This window comes from Petromyzon marinus, chromosome 19 (assembly GCF_048934315.1).
Source record: "Petromyzon marinus isolate PM22_M1 ecotype Great Lakes invasive population chromosome 19, UKy_Petmar_22M1.pri1.0, whole genome shotgun sequence".
Lineage (NCBI taxonomy): Eukaryota > Metazoa > Chordata > Hyperoartia > Petromyzontiformes > Petromyzontidae > Petromyzon > Petromyzon marinus.
This window is the reverse complement of record NC_133685.1, coordinates 10,898,778-10,914,764: the sequence shown is the minus strand read 5'-3', so window position 1 is coordinate 10,914,764 and position 15,987 is coordinate 10,898,778. Positions and strand designations below refer to the sequence as shown.

Sequence of the window (15,987 nt, the reverse complement as noted above, 5' to 3'; positions counted from 1 at the left end):
TTTTTGTCACTCCACTGCTGGATAAAGGCCTCCTCATGCTGCACTGGCCATTGGGGTTTATCAAAGTGAACCACAATAGGTAGGACCACTTGGTGAATTGAGCAAAAACATATACCATGCCAAAAGCCAGGATTGAACCAGGGACCTTTAGCACTTCAGTCCAAAGCTCTCATAGTTGAGCTATTTCAGCTTTCTCTTGAAGCATTGATTTAGTTGCCATGTTATTGACGTCCCAGTTTCGTAGAGATTATCACAAGTGGATCAATGGGTAATCTATTAACCAATGATGCACATTGCAATTCATGAAGCATCTGTGCACGATGTGGAGAATAGAAATAAATACAGGAGCTTTTTGTCACTCCACTCCTGAATAAGGGCCTATTGCTGCACAAGCTGTTGGGGCTAACCCAAGTTTTTCAATTAGTTGTCATGCTTTTGAAGTGCCAGTTAGAATAGAGATCATAACATGAGGCTCACATGGTTATTTGCCATTTCCAATGATTCTCAATTTCAGTTCCTAATGAATGTGCACTATGTGGTCATTAGACATACATATGGGAGCTTTTTGTCACTCCCCTGCTGGATAAAGGCCTCCTCATGCTGCCCTGGTCATTGGGGTTTGTCAACGTTAACCACAATGGGTAGTACCACTTGGTGAAGTGAGCAAAAGTATGTCACATGCCGAAACCCGGGATTGAACCAGGGACCTTTAGATCTTCAGTCTAACGCTCTCCCAACTGAGCTATTTCGGCTTCCTCCTGCAGCATGGATTTAGTTGCCATGTTATTGACGTCCCAGTTTGGTAGAGATTATCACAAGTGGTTCAATGGGTAATCTATTGACCAATGATGCACATTGCAATTCATAAAGAATCTGTGCACGATGTGGAGATAAGAAATAAATACTGGAGCTTATTGTCACTCCACATCTGAATAAGGGCCTAATGCTACAAAAGTTATTGGGGTTGATGCAAGTTATTCAATTCGTTGTCATGCTATTGAAGTGCCAGTTAGAACAGAGAGCATAACAAGAGGCTCACATGGTTATTTGCCGTTACCAATGCTGCTCAATTGCAGTTCATAATGCATTTGTGCACTATGTGATGATAAGAAAGACAGGAGCTTTTTGTCACTCCACTGCTGGATAAAGGCCTCCTCATGCTGCACTGGCCATTGGGGTTTATCAAAGTGAACCACAATAGGTAGGACCACTTGGTGAATTGAGCAAAAAATATACCATGCCAAAAGCCAGGATTGAACCAGGGACCTTTAGCACTTCAGTCTAAAGCTCTCACAGTTGAGCTATTTCAGCTTTCTCTTGAAGCAGTGATTTAGTTGCCATGTTATTGACGTCCCAGTTTCGTAGAGATTATCACAAGTGGATCAATGGGTAATCTATTAACCAATGATGCACATTGCAATTCATGAAGCATCTGTGCACGATGTGGAGAATAGAAATAAATACAGGAGCTTTTTGTCACTCCACTCCTGAATAAGGGCCTATTGCTGCACAAGCTGTTGGGGCTAATCCAAGTTTTTCAATTAGTTGTCATGCTTTTGAAGTGCCAGTTAGAATAGAGATCATAACATGAGGCTCACATGGTTATTTGCCGTTACCAATTCTGCTCAATTGCAGTTCATAATGCATTTGTGCACTATGTGATGATAAGAAAGACAGGAGCTTTTTGTCACTCCACTGCTGGATAAAGGCCTCCTCATGCTGCACTGGCCATTGGGGTTTATCAAAGTGAACCACAATAGGTAGGACCACTTGGTGAATTGAGCAAAAACATATACCATGCCAAAAGCCAGGATTGAACCAGGGACCTTTAGCACTTCAGTCCAAAGCTCTCATAGTTGAGCTATTTCAGCTTTCTCTTGAAGCATTGATTTAGTTGCCATGTTATTGACGTCCCAGTTTCGTAGAGATTATCACAAGTGGATCAATGGGTAATCTATTAACCAATGATGCACATTGCAATTCATGAAGCATCTGTGCACGATGTGGAGAATAGAAATAAATACAGGAGCTTTTTGTCACTCCACTCCTGAATAAGGGCCTATTGCTGCACAAGCTGTTGGGGCTAACCCAAGTTTTTCAATTAGTTGTCATGCTTTTGAAGTGCCAGTTAGAATAGAGATCATAACATGAGGCTCACATGGTTATTTGCCATTTCCAATGATTCTCAATTTCAGTTCCTAATGAATGTGCACTATGTGGTCATTAGACATACATATGGGAGCTTTTTGTCACTCCCCTGCTGGATAAAGGCCTCCTCATGCTGCCCTGGTCATTGGGGTTTGTCAACGTTAACCACAATGGGTAGTACCACTTGGTGAAGTGAGCAAAAGTATGTCACATGCCGAAACCCGGGATTGAACCAGGGACCTTTAGATCTTCAGTCTAACGCTCTCCCAACTGAGCTATTTCGGCTTCCTCCTGCAGCATGGATTTAGTTGCCATGTTATTGACGTCCCAGTTTGGTAGAGATTATCACAAGTGGTTCAATGGGTAATCTATTGACCAATGATGCACATTGCAATTCATAAAGAATCTGTGCACGATGTGGAGATAAGAAATAAATACTGGAGCTTATTGTCACTCCACATCTGAATAAGGGCCTAATGCTACAAAAGTTATTGGGGTTGATGCAAGTTATTCAATTCGTTGTCATGCTATTGAAGTGCCAGTTAGAACAGAGAGCATAACAAGAGGCTCACATGGTTATTTGCCGTTACCAATGCTGCTCAATTGCAGTTCATAATGCATTTGTGCACTATGTGATGATAAGAAAGACAGGAGCTTTTTGTCACTCCACTGCTGGATAAAGGCCTCCTCATGCTGCACTGGCCATTGGGGTTTATCAAAGTGAACCACAATAGGTAGGACCACTTGGTGAATTGAGCAAAAAATATACCATGCCAAAAGCCAGGATTGAACCAGGGACCTTTAGCACTTCAGTCTAAAGCTCTCACAGTTGAGCTATTTCAGCTTTCTCTTGAAGCAGTGATTTAGTTGCCATGTTATTGACGTCCCAGTTTCGTAGAGATTATCACAAGTGGATCAATGGGTAATCTATTAACCAATGATGCACATTGCAATTCATGAAGCATCTGTGCACGATGTGGAGAATAGAAATAAATACAGGAGCTTTTTGTCACTCCACTCCTGAATAAGGGCCTATTGCTGCACAAGCTGTTGGGGCTAATCCAAGTTTTTCAATTAGTTGTCATGCTTTTGAAGTGCCAGTTAGAATAGAGATCATAACATGAGGCTCACATGGTTATTTGCCATTTCCAATGATTCTCAATTTCAGTTCCTAATGAATGTGCACTATGTGGTCATAAGACATACATATGGGAGCTTTTTGTCACTCCCCTGCTGGATAAAGGCCTCCTCATGCTGCCCTGGTCATTGGGGTTTGTCAACGTTAACCACAATGGGTAGTACCACTTGGTGAAGTGAGCAAAAGTATGTCACATGCCGAAACCCGGGATTGAAGCAGGGACCTTTAGATCTTCAGTCTAACGCTCTCCCAACTGAGCTATTTCGGCTTCCTCCTGCAGCATGGATTTAGTTGCCATGTTATTGACGTCCCAGTTTGGTAGAGATTATCACAAGTGGTTCAATGGGTAATCTATTGACCAATGATGCACATTGCAATTCATAAAGAATCTGTGCACGATGTGGAGACAAGAAATAAATACAGGAGCTTATTGTCACTCCACATCTGAATAAGGGCCTAATGCTACAAAAGTTATTGGGGTTGATGCAAGTTATTCAATTCGTTGTCATGCTATTGAAGTGCCAGTTAGAACAGAGAGCATAACAAGAGGCTCACATGGTTATTTGCCGTTACCAATTCTGCTCAATTGCAGTTCATAATGCATTTGTGCACTATGTGATGATAAGAAAGACAGGAGCTTTTTGTCACTCCACTGCTGGATAAAGGCCTCCTCATGCTGCACTTGCCATTGGGGTTTTTCAAAGTGAACCACAATAGGTAGGACCACTTGGTGAATTGAGCAAAAACATATACCATGCCAAAAGCCAGGATTGAACCAGGGACCTTTAGCACTTCAGTCCAAAGCTCTCATAGTTGAGCTATTTCAGCTTTCTCTTGAAGCATTGATTTAGTTGCCATGTTATTGACGTCCCAGTTTCGTAGAGATTATCACAAGTGGATCAATGGGTAATCTATTAACCAATGATGCACATTGCAATTCATGAAGCATCTGTGCACGATGTGGAGAATAGAAATAAATACAGGAGCTTTTTGTCACTCCACTCCTGAATAAGGGCCTATTGCTGCACAAGCTGTTGGGGCTAACCCAAGTTTTTCAATTAGTTGTCATGCTTTTGAAGTGCCAGTTAGAATAGAGATCATAACATGAGGCTCACATGGTTATTTGCCATTTCCAATGATTCTCAATTTCAGTTCCTAATGAATGTGCACTATGTGGTCATAAGACATACATATGGGAGCTTTTTGTCACTCCCCTGCTGGATAAAGGCCTCCTCATGCTGCCCTGGTCATTGGGGTTTGTCAACGTTAACCACAATGGGTAGTACCACTTGGTGAAGTGAGCAAAAGTATGTCACATGCCGAAACCCGGGATTGAAGCAGGGACCTTTAGATCTTCAGTCTAACGCTCTCCCAACTGAGCTATTTCGGCTTCCTCCTGCAGCATGGATTTAGTTGCCATGTTATTGACGTCCCAGTTTGGTAGAGATTATCACAAGTGGTTCAAGGGTAATCTATTGACCAATGATGCACATTGCAATTCATAAAGAATCTGTGCACGATGTGGAGATAAGAAATAAATACAGGAGCTTATTGTCACTCCACATCTGAATAAGGGCCTAATGCTACAAAAGTTATTGGGGTTGATGCAAGTTATTCAATTCGTTGTCATGCTATTGAAGTGCCAGTTAGAACAGAGAGCATAACAAGAGGCTCACATGGTTATTTGCCGTTACCAATTCTGCTCAATTGCAGTTCATAATGCATTTGTGCACTATGTGATGATAAGAAAGACAGGAGCTTTTTGTCACTCCACTGCTGGATAAAGGCCTCCTCATGCTGTACTGGCCATTGGGGTTTATCAAAGTGAACCACAATAGGTAGGACCACTTGGTGAATTGAGCAAAAACATATACCATGCCAAAAGCCAGGATTGAACCAGGGACCTTTAGCACTTCAGTCCAAAGCTCTCATAGTTGAGCTATTTCAGCTTTCTCTTGAAGCATTGATTTAGTTGCCATGTTATTGACGTCCCAGTTTCGTAGAGATTATCACAAGTGGATCAATGGGTAATCTATTAACCAATGATGCATATTGCAATTCATGAAGCATCTGTGCACGATGTGGAGAATAGAAATAAATACAGGAGCTTTTTGTCACTCCTCTCCTGAATAAGGGCCTATTGCTGCACAAGCTGTTGGGGCTAACCCAAGTTTTTCAATTAGTTGTCATGCTTTTGAAGTGCCAGTTAGAATAGAGATCATAACATGAGGCTCACATGGTTATTTGCCATTTCCAATGATTCTCAATTTCAGTTCCTAATGAATGTGCACTATGTGGTCATAAGACATACATATGGGAGCTTTTTGTCACTCCCCTGCTGGATAAAGGCCTCCTCATGCTGCCCTGGTCATTGGGGTTTGTAAACGTTAACCACAATGGGTAGTACCACTTGGTGAAGTGAGCAAAAGTATGTCACATGCCGAAACCCGGGATTGAACCAGGGACCTTTAGATCTTCAGTCTAACGCTCTCCCAACTGAGCGATTTCGGCTTCCTCCTGCAGCATGGATTTAGTTGCCATGTTATTGACGTCCCAGTTTCGTAGAGATTATTACAAGTGGATCAATGGGTAATCTATTAACCAATGATGCACATTGCAATTCATGAAGCATCTGTGCACGATGTGGAGAATAGAAATAAATACAGGAGCTTTTTGTCACTCCACTCCTGATAAGGGCCTATTGCTGCACAAGCTGTTGGGGCTAACCCAAGTTTTTCAATTAGTTGTCATGCTTTTGAAGTGCCAGTTAGAATAGAGATCATAACATGAGGCTCACATGGTTATTTGCCATTTCCAATGATTCTCAATTTCAGTTCCTAATGAATGTGCACTATGTGGTCATAAGACATACATATGGGAGCTTTTTGTCACTCCCCTGCTGGATAAAGGCCTCCTCATGCTGCCCTGGTCATTGGGGTTTGTCAACGTTAACCACAATGGGTAGTACCACTTGGTGAAGTGAGCAAAAGTATGTCACATGCCGAAACCCGGGATTGAAGCAGGGACCTTTAGATCTTCAGTCTAACGCTCTCCCAACTGAGCTATTTCGGCTTCCTCCTGCAGCATGGATTTAGTTGCCATGTTATTGACGTCCCAGTTTGGTAGAGATTATCACAAGTGGTTCAATGGGTAATCTATTGACCAATGATGCACATTGCAATTCATAAAGAATCTGTGCACGATGTGGAGATAAGAAATAAATACTGGAGCTTATTGTCACTCCACATCTGAATAAGGGCCTAATGCTACAAAAGTTATTGGGGTTGATGCAAGTTATTCAATTCGTTGTCATGCTATTGAAGTGCCAGTTAGAACAGAGAGCATAACAAGAGGCTCACATGGTTATTTGCCGTTACCAATTCTGCTCAATTGCAGTTCATAATGCATTTGTGCACTATGTGATGATAAGAAAGACAGGAGCTTTTTGTCACTCCACTGCTGGATAAAGGCCTCCTCATGCTGCACTGGCCATTGGGGTTTATCAAAGTGAACCACAATAGGTAGGACCACTTGGTGAATTGAGCAAAAAATATACCATGCCAAAAGCCAGGATTGAACCAGGGACCTTTAGCACTTCAGTCTAAAGCTCTCACAGTTGAGCTATTTCAGCTTTCTCTTGAAGCATTGATTTAGTTGCCATGTTATTGACGTCCCAGTTTCGTAGAGATTATCACAAGTGGATCAATGGGTAATCTATTAACCAATGATGCACATTGCAATTCATGAAGCATCTGTGCACGATGTGGAGAATAGAAATAAATACAGGAGCTTTTTGTCACTCCACTCCTGAATAAGGGCCTATTGCTGCACAAGCTGTTGGGGCTAACCCAAGTTTTTCAATTAGTTGTCATGCTTTTGAAGTGCCAGTTAGAATAGAGATCATAACATGAGGCTCACATGGTTATTTGCCATTTCCAATGATTCTCAATTTCAGTTCCTAATGAATGTGCACTATGTGGTCATAAGACATACATATGGGAGCTTTTTGTCACTCCCCTGCTGGATAAAGGCCTCCTCATGCTGCCCTGGTCATTGGGGTTTGTCAACGTTAACCACAATGGGTAGTACCACTTGGTGAAGTGAGCAAAAGTATGTCACATGCCGAAACCCGGGATTGAACCAGGGACCTTTAGATCTTCAGTCTAACGCTCTCCCAACTGAGCGATTTCGGCTTCCTCCTGCAGCATGGATTTAGTTGCCATGTTATTGACGTCCCAGTTTCGTAGAGATTATTACAAGTGGATCAATGGGTAATCTATTAACCAATGATGCACATTGCAATTCATGAAGCATCTGTGCACGATGTGGAGAATAGAAATAAATACAGGAGCTTTTTGTCACTCCACTCCTGAATAAGGGCCTATTGCTGCACAAGCTGTTGGGGCTAACCCAAGTTTTTCAATTAGTTGTCATGCTTTTGAAGTGCCAGTTAGAATAGAGATCATAACATGAGGCTCACATGGTTATTTGCCATTTCCAATGATTCTCAATTTCAGTTCCTAATGAATGTGCACTATGTGGTCATAAGACATACATATGGGAGCTTTTTGTCACTCCCCTGCTGGATAAAGGCCTCCTCATGCTGCCCTGGTCATTGGGGTTTGTCAACGTTAACCACAATGGGTAGTACCACTTGGTGAAGTGAGCAAAAGTACGTCACATGCCGAAACCCGGGATTGAAGCAGGGACCTTTAGATCTTCAGTCTAACGCTCTCCCAACTGAGCTATTTCGGCTTCCTCCTGCAGCATGGATTTAGTTGCCATGTTATTGACGTCCCAGTTTGGTAGAGATTATCACAAGTGGTTCAATGGGTAATCTATTGACCAATGATGCACATTGCAATTCATAAAGAATCTGTGCACGATGTGGAGATAAGAAATAAATACTGGAGCTTATTGTCACTCCACATCTGAATAAGGGCCTAATGCTACAAAAGTTATTGGGGTTGATGCAAGTTATTCAATTCGTTGTCATGCTATTGAAGTGCCAGTTAGAACAGAGAGCATAACAAGAGGCTCACATGGTTATTTGCCGTTACCAATTCTGCTCAATTGCAGTTCATAATGCATTTGTGCACTATGTGATGATAAGAAAGACAGGAGCTTTTTGTCACTCCACTGCTGGATAAAGGCCTCCTCATGCTGCACTGGCCATTGGGGTTTATCAAAGTGAACCACAATAGGTAGGACCACTTGGTGAATTGAGCAAAAAAGATACCGTGCCAAAAGCCAGGATTGAACCAGGGACCTTTAGCACTTCAGTCTAAAGCTCTCACAGTTGAGCTATTTCAGCTTTCTCTTGAAGCATTGATTTAGTTGCCATGTTATTGACGTCCCAGTTTCGTAGAGATTATCACAAGTGGATCAATGGGTAATCTATTAACCAATGATGCACATTGCAATTCATGAAGCATCTGTGCACGATGTGGAGAATAGAAATAAATACAGGAGCTTTTTGTCACTCCACTCCTGAATAAGGGCCTATTGCTGCACAAGCTGTTGGGGCTAACCCAAGTTTTTCAATTAGTTGTCATGCTTTTGAAGTGCCAGTTAGAATAGAGATCATAACATGAGGCTCACATGGTTATTTGCCATTTCCAATGATTCTCAATTTCAGTTCCTAATGAATGTGCACTATGTGGTCATAAGACATACATATGGGAGCTTTTTGTCACTCCCCTGCTGGATAAAGGCCTCCTCATGCTGCCCTGGTCATTGGGGTTTGTCAACGTTAACCACAATGGGTAGTACCACTTGGTGAAGTGAGCAAAAGTATGTCACATGCCGAAACCCGGGATTGAAGCAGGGACCTTTAGATCTTCAGTCTAACGCTCTCCCAACTGAGCTATTTCGGCTTCCTCCTGCAGCATGGATTTAGTTGCCATGTTATTGACGTCCCAGTTTGGTAGAGATTATCACAAGTGGTTCAATGGGTAATCTATTGACCAATGATGCACATTGCAATTCATAAAGAATCTGTGCACGATGTGGAGATAAGAAATAAATACTGGAGCTTATTGTCACTCCACATCTGAATAAGGGCCTAATGCTACAAAAGTTATTGGGGTTGATGCAAGTTATTCAATTCGTTGTCATGCTATTGAAGTGCCAGTTAGAACAGAGAGCATAACAAGAGGCTCACATGGTTATTTGCCGTTACCAATTCTGCTCAATTGCAGTTCATAATGCATTTGTGCACTATGTGATGATAAGAAAGACAGGAGCTTTTTGTCACTCCACTGCTGGATAAAGGCCTCCTCATGCTGCACTGGCCATTGGGGTTTATCAAAGTGAACCACAATAGGTAGGACCACTTGGTGAATTGAGCAAAAAATATACCATGCCAAAAGCCAGGATTGAACCAGGGACCTTTAGCACTTCAGTCTAAAGCTCTCACAGTTGAGCTATTTCAGCTTTCTCTTGAAGCATTGATTTAGTTGCCATGTTATTGACGTCCCAGTTTCGTAGAGATTATCACAAGTGGATCAATGGGTAATCTATTAACCAATGATGCACATTGCAATTCATGAAGCATCTGTGCACGATGTGGAGAATAGAAATAAATACAGGAGCTTTTTGTCACTCCACTCCTGAATAAGGGCCTATTGCTGCACAAGCTGTTGGGGCTAATCCAAGTTTTTCAATTAGTTGTCATGCTTTTGAAGTGCCAGTTAGAATAGAGATCATAACATGAGGCTCACATGGTTATTTGCCATTTCCAATGATTCTCAATTTCAGTTCCTAATGAATGTGCACTATGTGGTCATAAGACATACATATGGGAGCTTTTTGTCACTCCCCTGCTGGATAAAGGCCTCCTCATGCTGCCCTGGTCATTGGGGTTTGTCAACGTTAACCACAATGGGTAGTACCACTTGGTGAAGTGAGCAAAAGTATGTCACATGCCGAAACCCGGGATTGAAGCAGGGACCTTTAGATCTTCAGTCTAACGCTCTCCCAACTGAGCTATTTCGGCTTCCTCCTGCAGCATGGATTTAGTTGCCATGTTATTGACGTCCCAGTTTGGTAGAGATTATCACAAGTGGTTCAATGGGTAATCTATTGACCAATGATGCACATTGCAATTCATAAAGAATCTGTGCACGATGTGGAGATAAGAAATAAATACAGGAGCTTATTGTCACTCCACATCTGAATAAGGGCCTAATGCTACAAAAGTTATTGGGGTTGATGCAAGTTATTCAATTCGTTGTCATGCTATTGAAGTGCCAGTTAGAACAGAGAGCATAACAAGAGGCTCACATGGTTATTTGCCGTTACCAATTCTGCTCAATTGCAGTTCATAATGCATTTGTGCACTATGTGATGATAAGAAAGACAGGAGCTTTTTGTCACTCCACTGCTGGATAAAGGCCTCCTCATGCTGCACTGGCCATTGGGGTTTATCAAAGTGAACCACAATAGGTAGGACCACTTGGTGAATTGAGCAAAAACATATACCATGCCAAAAGCCAGGATTGAACCAGGGACCTTTAGCACTTCAGTCCAAAGCTCTCATAGTTGAGCTATTTCAGCTTTCTCTTGAAGCATTGATTTAGTTGCCATGTTATTGACGTCCCAGTTTCGTAGAGATTATCACAAGTGGATCAATGGGTAATCTATTAACCAATGATGCACATTGCAATTCATGAAGCATATGTGCACGATGTGGAGAATAGAAATAAATACAGGAGCTTTTTGTCACTCCACTCCTGAATAAGGGCCTATTGCTGCACAAGCTGTTGGGGCTAACCCAAGTTTTTCAATTAGTTGTCATGCTTTTGAAGTGCCAGTTAGAATAGAGATCATAACATGAGGCTCACATGGTTATTTGCCATTTCCAATGATTCTCAATTTCAGTTCCTAATGAATGTGCACTATGTGGTCATAAGACATACATATGGGAGCTTTTTGTCACTCCCCTGCTGGATAAAGGCCTCCTCATGCTGCCCTGGTCATTGGGGTTTGTCAACGTTAACCACAATGGGTAGTACCACTTGGTGAAGTGAGCAAAAGTATGTCACATGCCGAAACCCGGGATTGAAGCAGGGACCTTTAGATCTTCAGTCTAACGCTCTCCCAACTGAGCTATTTCGGCTTCCTCCTGCAGCATGGATTTAGTTGCCATGTTATTGACGTCCCAGTTTGGTAGAGATTATCACAAGTGGTTCAATGGGTAATCTATTGACCAATGATGCACATTGCAATTCATAAAGAATCTGTGCACGATGTGGAGATAAGAAATAAATACAGGAGCTTATTGTCACTCCACATCTGAATAAGGGCCTAATGCTACAAAAGTTATTGGGGTTGATGCAAGTTATTCAATTCGTTGTCATGCTATTGAAGTGCCAGTTAGAACAGAGAGCATAACAAGAGGCTCACATGGTTATTTGCCGTTACCAATTCTGCTCAATTGCAGTTCATAATGCATTTGTGCACTATGTGATGATAAGAACGACAGGAGCTTTTTGTCACTCCACTGCTGGATAAAGGCCTCCTCATGCTGTACTGGCCATTGGGGTTTATCAAAGTGAACCACAATAGGTAGGACCACTTGGTGAATTGAGCAAAAACATATACCATGCCAAAAGCCAGGATTGAACCAGGGACCTTTAGCACTTCAGTCCAAAGCTCTCATAGTTGAGCTATTTCAGCTTTCTCTTGAAGCATTGATTTAGTTGCCATGTTATTGACGTCCCAGTTTCGTAGAGATTATCACAAGTGGATCAATGGGTAATCTATTAACCAATGATGCACATTGCAATTCATGAAGCATCTGTGCACGATGTGGAGAATAGAAATAAATACAGGAGCTTTTTGTCACTCCACTCCTGAATAAGGGCCTATTGCTGCACAAGCTGTTGGGGCTAACCCAAGTTTTTCAATTAGTTGTCATGCTTTTGAAGTGCCAGTTAGAATAGAGATCATAACATGAGGCTCACATGGTTATTTGCCATTTCCAATGATTCTCAATTTCAGTTCCTAATGAATGTGCACTATGTGGTCATAAGACATACATATGGGAGCTTTTTGTCACTCCCCTGCTGGATAAAGGCCTCCTCATGCTGCCCTGGTCATTGGGGTTTGTCAACGTTAACCACAATGGGTAGTACCACTTGGTGAAGTGAGCAAAAGTATGTCACATGCCGAAACCCGGGATTGAAGCAGGGACCTTTAGATCTTCAGTCTAACGCTCTCCCAACTGAGCTATTTCGGCTTCCTCCTGCAGCATGGATTTAGTTGCCATGTTATTGACGTCCCAGTTTGGTAGAGATTATCACAAGTGGTTCAATGGGTAATCTATTGACCAATGATGCACATTGCAATTCATAAAGAATCTGTGCACGATGTGGAGATAAGAAATAAATACAGGAGCTTATTGTCACTCCACATCTGAATAAGGGCCTAATGCTACAAAAGTTATTGGGGTTGATGCAAGTTATTCAATTCGTTGTCATGCTATTGAAGTGCCAGTTAGAACAGAGAGCATAACAAGAGGCTCACATGGTTATTTGCCGTTACCAATTCTGCTCAATTGCAGTTCATAATGCATTTGTGCACTATGTGATGATAAGAAAGACAGGAGCTTTTTGTCACTCCACTGCTGGATAAAGGCCTCCTCATGCTGCACTGGCCATTGGGGTTTATCAAAGTGAACCACAATAGGTAGGACCACTTGGTGAATTGAGCAAAAACATATACAATGCCAAAAGCCAGGATTGAACCAGGGACCTTTAGCACTTCAGTCCAAAGCTCTCATAGTTGAGCTATTTCAGCTTTCTCTTGAAGCATTGATTTAGTTGCCATGTTATTGACGTCCCAGTTTCGTAGAGATTATCACAAGTGGATCAATGGGTAATCTATTAACCAATGATGCACATTGCAATTCATGAAGCATCTGTGCACGATGTGGAGAATAGAAATAAATACAGGAGCTTTTTGTCACTCCACTCCTGAATAAGGGCCTATTGCTGCACAAGCTGTTGGGGCTAACCCAAGTTTTTCAATTAGTTGTCATGCTTTTGAAGTGCCAGTTAGAATAGAGATCATAACATGAGGCTCACATGGTTATTTGCCATTTCCAATGATTCTCAATTTCAGTTCCTAATGAATGTGCACTATGTGGTCATAAGACATACATATGGGAGCTTTTTGTCACTCCCCTGCTGGATAAAGGCCTCCTCATGCTGCCCTGGTCATTGGGGTTTGTCAACGTTAACCACAATGGGTAGTACCACTTGGTGAAGTGAGCAAAAGTATGTCACATGCCGAAACCCGGGATTGAAGCAGGGACCTTTAGATCTTCAGTCTAACGCTCTCCCAACTGAGCTATTTCGGCTTCCTCCTGCAGCATGGATTTAGTTGCCATGTTATTGACGTCCCAGTTTGGTAGAGATTATCACAAGTGGTTCAATGGGTAATCTATTGACCAATGATGCACATTGCAATTCATAAAGAATCTGTGCACGATGTGGAGATAAGAAATAAATACAGGAGCTTATTGTCACTCCACATCTGAATAAGGGCCTAATGCTACAAAAGTTATTGGGGTTGATGCAAGTTATTCAATTCGTTGTCATGCTATTGAAGTGCCAGTTAGAACAGAGAGCATAACAAGAGGCTCACATGGTTATTTGCCGTTACCAATTCTGCTCAATTGCAGTTCATAATGCATTTGTGCACTATGTGATGATAAGAAAGACAGGAGCTTTTTGTCACTCCACTGCTGGATAAAGGCCTCCTCATGCTGCACTGGCCATTGGGGTTTATCAAAGTGAACCACAATAGGTAGGACCACTTGGTGAATTGAGCAAAAACATATACCATGCCAAAAGCCAGGATTGAACCAGGGACCTTTTGCACTTCAGTCCAAAGCTCTCATAGTTGAGCTATTTCAGCTTTCTCTTGAAGCATTGATTTAGTTGCCATGTTATTGACGTCCCAGTTTCGTAGAGATTATCACAAGTGGATCAATGGGTAATCTATTAACCAATGATGCACATTGCAATTCATGAAGCATCTGTGCACGATGTGGAGAATAGAAATAAATACAGGAGCTTTTTGTCACTCCACTCCTGAATAAGGGCCTATTGCTGCACAAGCTGTTGGGGCTAACCCAAGTTTTTCAATTAGTTGTCATGCTTTTGAAGTGCCAGTTAGAATAGAGATCATAACATGAGGCTCACATGGTTATTTGCCATTTCCAATGATTCTCAATTTCAGTTCCTAATGAATGTGCACTATGTGGTCATAAGACATACATATGGGAGCTTTTTGTCACTCCCCTGCTGGATAAAGGCCTCCTCATGCTGCCCTGGTCATTGGGGTTTGTCAACGTTAACCACAATGGGTAGTACCACTTGGTGAAGTGAGCAAAAGTATGTCACATGCCGAAACCCGGGATTGAAGCAGGGACCTTTAGATCTTCAGTCTAACGCTCTCCCAACTGAGCTATTTCGGCTTCCTCCTGCAGCATGGATTTAGTTGCCATGTTATTGACGTCCCAGTTTGGTAGAGATTATCACAAGTGGTTCAATGGGTAATCTATTGACCAATGATGCACATTGCAATTCATAAAGAATCTGTGCACGATGTGGAGATAAGAAATAAATACAGGAGCTTATTGTCACTCCACATCTGAATAAGGGCCTAATGCTACAAAAGTTATTGGGGTTGATGCAAGTTATTCAATTCGTTGTCATGCTATTGAAGTGCCAGTTAGAACAGAGAGCATAACAAGAGGCTCACATGGTTATTTGCCGTTACCAATTCTGCTCAATTGCAGTTCATAATGCATTTGTGCACTATGTGATGATAAGAAAGACAGGAGCTTTTTGTCACTCCACTGCTGGATAAAGGCCTCCTCATGCTGCACTGGCCATTGGGGTTTATCAAAGTGAACCACAATAGGTAGGACCACTTGGTGAATTGAGCAAAAACATATACCATGCCAAAAGCCAGGATTGAACCAGGGACCTTTAGCACTTCAGTCCAAAGCTCTCATAGTTGAGCTATTTCAGCTTTCTCTTGAAGCATTGATTTAGTTGCCATGTTATTGACGTCCCAGTTTCGTAGAGATTATCACAAGTGGATCAATGGGTAATCTATTAACCAATGATGCACATTGCAATTCATGAAGCATCTGTGCACGATGTGGAGAATAGAAATAAATACAGGAGCTTTTTGTCACTCCACTCCTGAATAAGGGCCTATTGCTGCACAAGCTGTTGGGGCTAACCCAAGTTTTTCAATTAGTTGTCATGCTTTTGAAGTGCCAGTTAGAATAGAGATCATAACATGAGGCTCACATGGTTATTTGCCATTTCCAATGATTCTCAATTTCAGTTCCTAATGAATGTGCACTATGTGGTCATAAGACATACATATGGGAGCTTTTTGTCACTCCCCTGCTGGATAAAGGCCTCCTCATGCTGCCCTGGTCATTGGGGTTTGTCAACGTTAACCACAATGGGTAGTACCACTTGGTGAAGTGAGCAAAAGTATGTCACATGCCGAAACCCGGGATTGAACCAGGGACCTTTAAATCTTCAGTCTAACGCTCTCCCAACTGAGCGATTTCGGCTTCCTCCTGCAGCATGGATTTAGTTGCCATGTTATTGACGTCCCAGTTTGGTAGAGATTATCACAAGTGGTTCAATGGGTAATCTATTGACCAA

The 15,987-nt window shown here is 42.1% G+C and overlaps 15 non-coding genes across 15 annotated transcripts; all 15 read right to left on the bottom strand.

Moving 5' to 3' along the window:
* Nucleotides 1-679: 679 nt before the first annotated feature.
* TRNAF-GAA (transfer RNA phenylalanine (anticodon GAA)) lies at nt 680-752 on the bottom strand. Its single transcript has one exon. It is a non-coding gene; the product is annotated as a tRNA-Phe (tRNA).
* Nucleotides 753-2,360: 1,608 nt separating this feature from the next.
* Nucleotides 2,361-2,433, bottom strand: TRNAF-GAA (transfer RNA phenylalanine (anticodon GAA)). Its single transcript has one exon. It is a non-coding gene; the product is annotated as a tRNA-Phe (tRNA).
* Nucleotides 2,434-3,481: 1,048 nt separating this feature from the next.
* TRNAF-GAA (transfer RNA phenylalanine (anticodon GAA)) lies at nt 3,482-3,554 on the bottom strand. Its single transcript has one exon. It is a non-coding gene; the product is annotated as a tRNA-Phe (tRNA).
* Nucleotides 3,555-4,603: 1,049 nt separating this feature from the next.
* Nucleotides 4,604-4,676, bottom strand: TRNAF-GAA (transfer RNA phenylalanine (anticodon GAA)). The gene has a single exon. It is a non-coding gene; the product is annotated as a tRNA-Phe (tRNA).
* A 1,048-nt stretch (nt 4,677-5,724) lies between these two features.
* TRNAF-GAA (transfer RNA phenylalanine (anticodon GAA)) lies at nt 5,725-5,797 on the bottom strand. The gene has a single exon. It is a non-coding gene; the product is annotated as a tRNA-Phe (tRNA).
* Nucleotides 5,798-6,285: 488 nt separating this feature from the next.
* On the bottom strand, nt 6,286-6,358 carry TRNAF-GAA (transfer RNA phenylalanine (anticodon GAA)). Its single transcript has one exon. It is a non-coding gene; the product is annotated as a tRNA-Phe (tRNA).
* Nucleotides 6,359-7,406: 1,048 nt separating this feature from the next.
* On the bottom strand, nt 7,407-7,479 carry TRNAF-GAA (transfer RNA phenylalanine (anticodon GAA)). The gene has a single exon. It is a non-coding gene; the product is annotated as a tRNA-Phe (tRNA).
* Nucleotides 7,480-7,968: 489 nt separating this feature from the next.
* Nucleotides 7,969-8,041, bottom strand: TRNAF-GAA (transfer RNA phenylalanine (anticodon GAA)). The gene has a single exon. It is a non-coding gene; the product is annotated as a tRNA-Phe (tRNA).
* A 1,048-nt stretch (nt 8,042-9,089) lies between these two features.
* On the bottom strand, nt 9,090-9,162 carry TRNAF-GAA (transfer RNA phenylalanine (anticodon GAA)). Its single transcript has one exon. It is a non-coding gene; the product is annotated as a tRNA-Phe (tRNA).
* Nucleotides 9,163-10,210: 1,048 nt separating this feature from the next.
* TRNAF-GAA (transfer RNA phenylalanine (anticodon GAA)) lies at nt 10,211-10,283 on the bottom strand. The gene has a single exon. It is a non-coding gene; the product is annotated as a tRNA-Phe (tRNA).
* A 1,049-nt stretch (nt 10,284-11,332) lies between these two features.
* On the bottom strand, nt 11,333-11,405 carry TRNAF-GAA (transfer RNA phenylalanine (anticodon GAA)). The gene has a single exon. It is a non-coding gene; the product is annotated as a tRNA-Phe (tRNA).
* A 1,049-nt stretch (nt 11,406-12,454) lies between these two features.
* On the bottom strand, nt 12,455-12,527 carry TRNAF-GAA (transfer RNA phenylalanine (anticodon GAA)). The gene has a single exon. It is a non-coding gene; the product is annotated as a tRNA-Phe (tRNA).
* Nucleotides 12,528-13,576: 1,049 nt separating this feature from the next.
* TRNAF-GAA (transfer RNA phenylalanine (anticodon GAA)) lies at nt 13,577-13,649 on the bottom strand. Its single transcript has one exon. It is a non-coding gene; the product is annotated as a tRNA-Phe (tRNA).
* Nucleotides 13,650-14,698: 1,049 nt separating this feature from the next.
* Nucleotides 14,699-14,771, bottom strand: TRNAF-GAA (transfer RNA phenylalanine (anticodon GAA)). Its single transcript has one exon. It is a non-coding gene; the product is annotated as a tRNA-Phe (tRNA).
* A 1,049-nt stretch (nt 14,772-15,820) lies between these two features.
* TRNAF-GAA (transfer RNA phenylalanine (anticodon GAA)) lies at nt 15,821-15,893 on the bottom strand. The gene has a single exon. It is a non-coding gene; the product is annotated as a tRNA-Phe (tRNA).
* Nucleotides 15,894-15,987: the final 94 nt, after the last annotated feature.